General features: G+C 33.8%; 1 pseudogene across 1 annotated transcript in view; it reads right to left on the minus strand.

Annotated features, from left to right (window-relative positions):
- The window catches only part of LOC143245545 (protein Gawky-like), a 34358-nt pseudogene extending 24844 nt beyond the window's left edge, over window positions 1-9514 (minus strand). Inside the window, exons 1-7 of the transcript XR_013025636.1 lie at window positions 8280-9514; window positions 6886-7097; window positions 5582-5955; window positions 4550-5181; window positions 3917-3991; window positions 3569-3626; window positions 212-447 (exon numbers count right to left, since the gene is read on the minus strand). The product of XR_013025636.1 is annotated as a protein Gawky-like (transcript). The remainder of the gene's footprint in view (window positions 1-211; window positions 448-3568; window positions 3627-3916; window positions 3992-4549; window positions 5182-5581; window positions 5956-6885; window positions 7098-8279) is intronic.
- Window positions 9515-10371: the final 857 nt, after the last annotated feature.

Below are 10371 nucleotides of genomic sequence, written 5' to 3' on the forward strand. Positions count from 1 at the left end.
GAGAAATTCATTAACAAAATATTTATAAAATTAAGATTATAGAATTTACACACTATTAAAATTTGGAGTATTGGCTGTTTTTATATCAAATTTATTTGTATATCATTAGAGGAAGGTAGTTGAATTAAATTTTTAATCTAACTCACTAAAACCTCCTGACGTGCACAGAAAAAGTATTAAGATCTCATCCTATCAACAAAACTTTATTCACCTTTATAGGAGGTTTGAATCCCTGATTTCCACCAAATCCACACACCATTTGTGGGCCCTGGAATCCAACTGAGCCATGGAAGTTGCCTGGACCGAAGGAAGGATCTGATGAATGATCAGCAATTCCAAGTTCATCAGAAACACCCCCGTGTCTCACTTTGACACGTCCCATGCTACCAAAGTTTTCCATATCCATCACACTGTTAATTTCTCTATTTGAAACTGCTTGCAGTTCACCTATACAAATGGATCTGTTTAGTATTCTACAATATCTATGCCAAACTTACTGACCAAATTAATCTCTTTACACAAATGTCACATTTATAAAGAAACATATATGCAGTAGACATTTATTTCAAGATGAACTTATGTAAATTTAATTTGAATTAGTTAAAGTATACATATACACACACAGATTCCCAATACAGAACTAATTTACTAACAGAATGAGAATTAGAAAACATTTATAACATTCAATAGATTGATAAAAGTTGCTCTGAATACTGAACCAGATAATCAAAGCAGGCAATGTTTTCAATAACCAAGACTGGTATATGAGCAAATCAAATACCACAGAGAATAAGAAAACAGCACAGATGTTGAGTAAACAAAGTAACAGTTCCTATCAATGATCTGCTTATACATTTGAGGGATAAAGAACAGAACTTTTCTGTATATAAAAAAGCACATTAGGATGCTATCTCTGATTTAATGTTACAAGACTTTGTACGACTTAAAAAAATTTAAGTCCTATTACATCTAGTTACAGTCAGTGCACATATTTAAACATCTCTCTCATCATATTTTGCAACAATAATATAATTAATGGATGAAATTGTTGATATACAATTGAAACTTCCTTAAAAGTATGTCAGTTCATAAAAAACACTTAATTTTGTTTTTTTTTCCTACTATTTTTCCATATTTAATTATTTGTACTTGGACTTTGAATACATTTTTTTCCCTGTTCTTTATCTTTGACTATTTAGGTTGAGAGACATCAACAAGTGCTGCCCTCAGGTGGTGTTTTAACACTAGCAGAAAATTCTAGCCTCCAGCAAGATGTAATTTACACACTTGTTATGAAAAACATTTTATAATGCAAAATGTAGAATATTTTTAAAAAGTCATGAAACCTTCCTACTTTGATTCTTAAAATACAAATAATTAAAGTATAAAAGTAAAACCTAAATGTAATTAACCTGCCTATCATACCAATTCATAAAACAAAAAACTGGCAAGTGCTACAAACACCAGTCTCAATAATGTACATAACTGATTTTACACCACTATTCATGAAACAGATATACATAAGGAAAAGTCTTTCATTATAATAATGGCAATCAAGAGCTAAATCTGCCCTTTCTACTGGTTAGAAGTATGCCATTCAAATTAAAACTGCTGCTTAGCACACAGCTTCAACTGTGGAAGGGGGTGCACAACTAACTTTAAACCTTATGTGTATTAACTTCATACAGTTACACTGCATTTAGGTTTTACTTTTACACTTTAGTAAACTGGTATTATTTTTTAAAATTCATACTTGAAACGTTTAAAACTTACAAGCTTACTTATTTGTCTTGCGTCAAGATATTTAAGCACAGTACATGCACAAACTTGTCACCCAAAAGTATTTCTCTTTTGAAAATAATAAGCAATAGCAACTAGTAGGCAATTACGAGATATTTAGGCATGTTATAAAGACAAATAATTTGAAATGAAACTAAAAATAAACTACAGGTGAAAAGACAAAAATGCAAAATGACACATATAAGACAAAGAAAACTATTACACAAAATTTGTATCAAAAGTTGAAAGGTAAGTATAATGTTTCCATTTGTTAATGTAACATTTCATTGCATTGAATGTTTATAACAATCTATAGTAGAGAAGTTAGAAAATAAACATTAATTTAAAAGAAAAAATTCTAAAATTTATTCAGGAGGTTCCTGAGATTATGCAAGTGAAAAGTAAGAGCTGCAAGATAAATAGTATTTTTATGATTTTATTTGCAAAGTGAAAATTACCCTGAAGGTGAACTATTCAAAATTCAAGTGCAATTAACTACATGAAACAGAAGAACAAATCAAAATATCTTAGTTTACTGAAGCTATGTATGTTCAGGAATGCTTGTCAAAATTTAAATAACTGAATGCACCAGATACCTACTAAGAATATTATTAGCTAACAGCCACAGTGTTAATTAAATTTTGAATGTAATGCACAACCATGCCAAAAAATGAGGACTTTCAGCATTACTTCCAATGGGAAGGGCCAGATCATTTAAGGTTAAACACACAAAATTACAGCAGTTTGCTAAATGGGCAGGGTCTCAATAAACTTTGGAAAAGTGCACGTAAAGCTCAGAGACAGGTAAGGCAGAATCTGCTAAGCATTTTGCTGCAGATGAATAGGCTTAAAGTTTCATGGATCAGTTAAACAATGCCAAGATCAAGCAGATTTGGGTGATAGTAATCAGTCAAGCTGAATATGGTATGCAATTAATAATCATTCCTTCTCATATTCCTTGTATTACATCCAGAGACATCTCTGGAACCTGATATCTGCACCTGTTGCTTTAACATTATACGTCTTTTGTAACATTATACTTGCTGGTTGGCTTCAAAACTGATGTTTCTGACAATGGAATATATAATGAACACCATTAACATTTTTCATGAAAAGGCAGTGTACTCTTGGGACAGTTAAACAATGCCAAGATCAAGCAGATTTGGGTGATAGTAATCAGTCAAGCTGAATATGGTATGCAATTAATAATCATTCCTTCTCATATTCCTTGTATTACATCCAGAGACATCTCTGGAACCTGATATCTGCACCTGTTGCTTTAACATTATACGTCTTTTGTAACATTATACTTGCTGGTTGGCTTCAAAACTGATGTTTCTGACAATGGAATATATAATGAACACCATTAACATTTTTCATGAAAAGGCAGTGTACTCTTGGGAGGGTCAAAAGCCAATTTTCAGCAAAATACCATTCCACTAACTCTAGAAATGATACTGCTCTCTTTCAGGATATCCATACACTGTTTACTTCACATTAAATAGCTTGCATTCTGATGTGTTTGCAACAGATACTTCAAAATTCCAGACATTTAATGGCTGATAAAAGTAACAATAGTGTTACTAGTGCTTAATTTCTGCCAAAAATCTTTCCAGATGTTAAATCCAGAACCTACCTTAATCTTACTGCAGCTGAATTTGTATTTAATGTAGTTAGCTATATTACCCCAGCAAAATCCTGTTTCTAATAACAAATACATTTCTTTAAAAAAAATAGAAATTCAGAAATGATTTTCAATGAAGGTTTTAAACAAAAATTAAACACTTACACAAAGCATCTTCCAAGTTCATGTTGCTGTGTCTTAAAGCATGTTCCACATCATCTTTCTGAAAGAAAAACATCATCACTAAACTAAAGAATGGATTAAAGTGAGTGAAAATCCCACATCATCAGCTTTCTTTATAAATAAATATTATTCTCCAATGGTAAACAATTTTTAAGTTTCTTTTATCTTGAAGCTAATAGCATTACTCTCATCGGTTACAAATAATATAAGAAATGCATTACTATAAGGTATAAAAAGAACTGAATTTCAAGCAAATGTCATAATAAACAAAAATCAAATTAATATTATTATTCCACTCAATTAATATAATAACAGTCATATTTAAGTTACCTTAAAACCCATTTCAGTAAGTAAGCGGAACGGTTTGCTGGCCCAAATCATGTCTTTGGTTATTGGTTTGCCACCCTGTTATAACAGTAATAATAAAAAGAGAAATTTATTTTGAAAAAAGTTGAAAGATATCTACACAAACACATCTTAATAACCAATCTTTAAAATCAAGACTATACCTTTCCTGAAAATTTGCAAACAATCATGCAGTATAAAACATTCTTTTTATTTTATAATAGAAGAACCATTTCAGCAGTTCCAAAAATAATTAACTACACACTGTACTTTAGTACAAGACTATAATAAAAATACATGTGAAAAGAACATTTCTCTCAATACGTTCCTTGTTTGAATGGCCAAGTTTAGTATTGCTGTGTCACGTACAAGCTACAATTTTTAAAAACAATCACTTAAAAGACAGGAGATGAACACTCAATATTTTTAATTCAATGTGTTTTCATTCTTACATGAACTTTCAACATGTATCATTCAAGCAGGTATTGTAGTCAAATATACATTTATGTCATGAACTTTGGGTAAAAACTTGAGTAAAAAATCATAGCTGACCACTTACAGTACGTCAATACTTCAAACAAACTACTGTATAATTACTGTACATAACACAAATCTTACAGGTTTAGTGAGGCCACCCCAAGAACTAGTGTCAATCTGTCCTTCAGCCCAGGTAGAAGCATTCTTAGGCTTAGCACCCCAGTAGTTCCCTGGATCCCATGCACCACCCACTGGAGTACCTGGTGTATTGGGCATGCTTTTCACCTGAGAAGGAGTATGGGGATCCTCCCATGGAGTTGATCCTGGAGAATCCCGTAGGGGCATCTCTGTCCAGCTGGCACCGCGACTGAGAGGTGGTGGTTTTCCCCAAATAGGGTTACCCATGTCTGGTTTATTTCCACCAGTGACTGGAGTTGACAAACGTATTATTCCAGGGCCTGGAGGCATGAAGTTTGGCCCTCCTGTGGGAGGCAAGTTATTTGTAGAACTTCCCCCACTTGTAATTGGTTTCATGTCTTTCCAATGACACACCTTTCCCTGCCTATGAGGGTTTCCCCATACGGCTGTACCATCATCATAATTAGTCGTTCCCACTTGACGACGATTTGCTGGTGGGGATGGTTCCTGCCAACCTGATGGGTACATGTCCTTCTTCAGTGCAATACCTGGAGTCCAGTTATTAAGACTGGATGGTTTGTTTGTTGATGAGCCCCATGTAGCATTTCCATTCTCTGGTACACCACTACCTGCATCTGAAAACCATGAGTAGACCTCTTTTAAATAAATAAATAAAAAAAACAGCAAAATATTTAAAATATTGTACAAAAAAATGCAAAGGTAAAAAATACTCCCCTTGTTGAAGTCTGATAGCACTAATCTTCTGATAGTTTAGAAAAAGTTTATTTCTTATTCTCTTGTGATGTCATAATAAATATGCAAATAGCCTGCTTCGAACAAAGAAAATCAAGTTGTTTCTGTATTACCACAAAATATATCATAACATGCAGTTTTTTCTCAGTTTCAGTTTGTCTGGAGCATGTAGGAATAATAAAAATTGTTCCATTACCGAGTTTATAATTGTACAATTATAGTTTTAAAGAATTAATCTTCAATAAGTTTTATACATCCACCCTGTTCTTATTCCATACTTACCCCAAGAATTTGGAGGTTGACTTGCATTACTTCCCCCATTGTTTATTCTCTGGAGGAGGATTGTTGTGAACCATTCCACTGTGACCTTGATTGACATTTCCCACTGAAGAAGGAATACCAGTCCACATATTACTTGTGTCTTCTTCCTCGCCCCATGTTCCACCTATGTGTGTCGATGGAGTGTGACCCCACGGCTTTTGTGAAAGACCACTGTTTGCAGCTGGTACACCAGCTCCTTTGTTGCGGTTACGAATATTGGTTTCCCAAATCTCAGTTCCATTGTTTATAGGAGCTCTCCAGATGGAGCCATTTCCTTCTTTTGGACTTGCTTGTGGAGAAGGTAAAAGATCCCAGGATGTGTCCTGATTCACAGTCTGTTACAGACAACCAATCACAGTGAGTACCAATCAGACTAGAAAGAAATAACTAACTCTTATATCAGTGTTTATAAAGCTATAACTAAAGTAAATAAAATTTTTAGATCAAAACACAAAATTTGTTTGATTTTAATTTTGTGAAAAGGTACACAAATACTATCTGCACTAGCCATTCCTAATTTAGTAGTGGAAAACTAGAGGAAAGGCAGATAATCACCACTATTCACTTCCATCTTTTGGGCTACTCTTTTAACAACAAATTGTGATACTGACTTTCATGTTATAATGCTCCCACAACCCTCAGATTTTGAGTCAAGTGCCTTAACCACCTAGCCATGTTGGGGCAAAATAACAGTAAGAGTGAAATTAATTTCCATTATCTTCTAAGCTACACAAATCTAAATCAACTGAAAACAGTAATGAGAAATCATAATACCAATATTTCAAATAAATGAAAATGGTAATAATAACAACAACAACAACCAGTGACACTAAATTTCAATCACTTGATCATCTTTGAAATTAAAATCATATTTATTGTGATAAATCACTGATATGCACAGGTAAGTGAAATACCTACCCAGCTCTAACACAACATTAATAGCTCTCAAACGTTTTGATCCCTGGACCACTTTATTTTGCTTGTAAGTATCCAGTAGATCATGCACAACAGTAAGATTGACTAAATTTACTGCATTCTGCATACTGGGGAATTTATAACATTTCCTCTTGTTATATTCTCTACATCTTTTACTTAATTTATAGCCAAATTTTTAACATGCCAAAATGAAGATTTATAAGGAAACCACTAACACAGCTTACATTTCATAATTACACAACCATTCTTGTAAACAATCTCAAGAAAGTCAAGGTATGAAAACATGGATCTCTAAACTAGATGAAAACAATACTACCAATTAAACTTACAGTCTGCCCCCAACCATCACTATACGCAGCAGCAATTCGAAGTTCTGAGATGTGTTCTTCTATTCTCACTTTCGTAGCACCATTTCCATTGTGTGAACCTTGATCAGTGTTACCATTGCTTGTGTCACTAGTGGTTGAGGTAGAACTAGTTGGGCTAAGACCTTTACCAGCTGCTTGAGCCCAAGTGCCATGAGGTTTAGGAGGAGACATACCTGAAACCATAAAAATTTACCAGCAATTTCTTTTTAAAAGCATGACCAGTTACCAGTTTTCTTTATGTTCATCTACCAACTTTAAATTACTACAAGTTCTACAACAATATGATCACAATTAATTAACCCTATCTTGCTGCCTAGTTCAGATAATCCAAATAAACATTTATATCCACTGACTGCAAAATTTGAATTTACCCACAGCTACCAAAAAGAAAACTTTTCCTCTGCAATGACTTATAAAAATATCCTCCAGTACTTGAAAAAAACTCTAAACCTGCATGTGTACATGCTGCTCTGAACTGTGAAACCTGGATGCTTATTTTTCACGAACAACTCTGGAGAAACATAAAATATATTTAAAGATAAGTTCTTTACATTCTGTATATTGTTATTTAAACAATTTCACTTTTTCATTTCTAATGCTTTTTGCCTCTGACTTTGTTTTGCCCATGTTTGTGTGAGTTACCAGGGAACAGTTGTGTTCTAATTTGTTGATTGGTTGCCTTAAAATGATTTTTCACTGTTCAATAGATGTTTCTCAGAAATGCTGCTGTCAACTATAGAAAATAGCTTCTTTTAATATTGAAAAATTAATACAAAGGGTCAAATTAATACATTTATTTTTTGTTGGATAATTGACACTTTTTGGGAATCAGTTTAAAAATTATTTCAGTGGTGAAAGAGTTAAAGAATAAAAACAAACACATTTAAAATAATCACTAACTTCAAGATTAACTACATACGAATTTAATGAAGAAAAATGTGTTAAAGAGCATTAACAACCACCTTACCTTTGAAACACTGTTGTTCCAACTGCCAATACATATTTATAAAATGCTATGTTTTAATAAGAAATATTGATTTTTTTATTACCACAAAACAGATGTCCACCTTAGACAAAATTAGATAACACCCTTTCCCATGACTTTAATGGAACAACATTGTACCAACAACACCAGATTATAACTTTAAACAAGTCAATGTTTTTAGTTAAGTAACTCTCTGATAATAAAAATGTTTTAGCATATTCAACAAACAATTTTCTGCAATTTTGTAACAAACCAGAAAATTAGTTTATTGTGGCTTGCTAAAGAATGTTTCTATCTTTGCAGTCTGCTGGTAAATATAATGTTTGTAAGTACCATATCGTCATGATTTACTATATGCTCAAAAACATACCTTGACTCGGACTAACACCGTCATTTTGTCTGGCTCCAGAGTTCCATTGACCTCCATTACTTCCACTACCATTCCAACTGGAAGCACCTGACCCAGCAGGAGGATGAGAAGCACCCCATGCTGAAGTGCCATTGTTCAAAGAGCTTTCCCCACCACCCAATAAGCCTAACCTTGGTGGGTGCCCTACCCATGCTGGTTTCTTCTTTTCAAGTACTGACTTGTTTACTGGTATATCTGAACCTCCAACTGCACCAATAAGACCCTCATAACTTTCATTCAAAGATTCACCATTCTTCCTGACTCATGGAGATTCAAGATTTGCTGTGATTTGTCACTACTGTTATAAATGCCCTCTCCATTTTTTACACTTGGAACTACTGAGACACTCTGTGTAATATGAGTACTGTTAGGAGGAATATGCAACCCATTAAGGGAGTCAGAAATATTTCTCATCTCTTCCCGACTTTTGCAAAAACTTCTATCTTCTTCAGTACATCCACGTGGTAAGCCGAAATTGTACGAACCATGACTGAAAGACATCAACTGATTCATTTCAGAATTATCTGGTGAAACACCAGGCTGGTCTGAAGCACTAAACATATCCAGCTCAACCTTCTTTATAGCCGATTCTTTTGCTGGATAACTCGTGGACGAAGTAAGTGAGCGATCAACAACATCTGCATTGTCCATTTTGTGCAAATCTGGTTGCATATCCTGATATGGAATCTGTTGTATTTGGCCAGAAAAAACTATCTGATGATAATCTGAAAATTTTTCTGAGGATTTGGCCCCTATGGGGTTCAATTTTGTATTGTACTGTTCAAAGTTATCATTCTTGGCTGCACCTAATTCAGACATAGGATATTCTTCTACATACTGTGCATTGTGACTACTGTTGCCAATGTCGATTTTGGTGCAACCGACCTTCGTGGAAGAGCCGGAAAGATGGCTGTCTGGCAAAGAAGATGAGGTGGGATCCTTTATCCCGTGATGAGCGTTGCAATTAGGAAGGCTTCCCTCTGGAGAAGCTAAGTTTGTAAATGTACCCTGAACACCAGAGTAACTTGAGCTTGATATCACAGATCTAGAGGTAGAGGAAGGGTGGATCACCATTTCCTCTACAGAATGTTCAATTTGACTCTCTCCTGAAGAGAGCCATGAGGCTGTATTACAGTCTTCAAAAGTTAATTTGTCCCACCTTCCTCCACTTTCTCCCCACATACTGAACTCACCATCTGCAATGTCAAAATAATCAGTGAAAAACAAAATATTTAAAATCAGTGGACAGAATTATCTTAAATCTAAATACCAAAACTTAATCATCAATGGTCACTAGGTTTAAAATACAGCATAATATTGTGGTTTTAGTTAGATCCATACCAAACTAAGTAATTCCACAAATCCCCAAGCTATCACAAAAAATACAAGATCCTGTCAAATGATAGCCTCAAAAAGTTAATACATAGATAACATTAAAAACAATATGATTCAAGAGTGAAACTTTACAATAAATAATAATATGGGTAGCTATTTGTGCTGAAAAGTGTTTTGATCATGCTGGTATAAACTGTAATGTTTTTAAACTCCATTTTTAGTACTGTATTTACAAATTACATCAATAAAGGATTATATACTCTTGCACATAGTTTTAGTAAAAGTTTTCTTCTTGTGAGGAGGGAACTTCTATTTAAGGTTGTGTTTTGTGATAAGGAAATGGTTGTTGTACATACTGTAGCTATATTCCCCCTTGTCTGAATCTTGAATACTCAGAAGTGTGAAATGTTTTATGGACTTTTGTTTGTGGTGCTATTTAATAGATGTCACCACATTCATTATAAAAAGATAGCTTCTGATGTGAACCAAAAACATGTTAAACAAGGTAGTAATATCACAGTAAAAGCTCAGGAAACATGAAAGGTTACTGGAAAATTGTTCAGCATAATTACTTAATAGATCCTGCTGATAACTTTTACAAGTACAGTGAAACCTAAACACATTCATGAGCTAATTTTGTTCAAATCAATGATTTATGAAATATAAGACAGAACTGATCAAATATACAACACAGGAAATTTCTGAAGGATTTAATCAC

This window comes from Tachypleus tridentatus, chromosome 2 (genome assembly GCF_004210375.1).
Source record: "Tachypleus tridentatus isolate NWPU-2018 chromosome 2, ASM421037v1, whole genome shotgun sequence".
NCBI classification, from domain to species: Eukaryota; Metazoa; Arthropoda; class Merostomata; order Xiphosura; family Limulidae; genus Tachypleus; species Tachypleus tridentatus.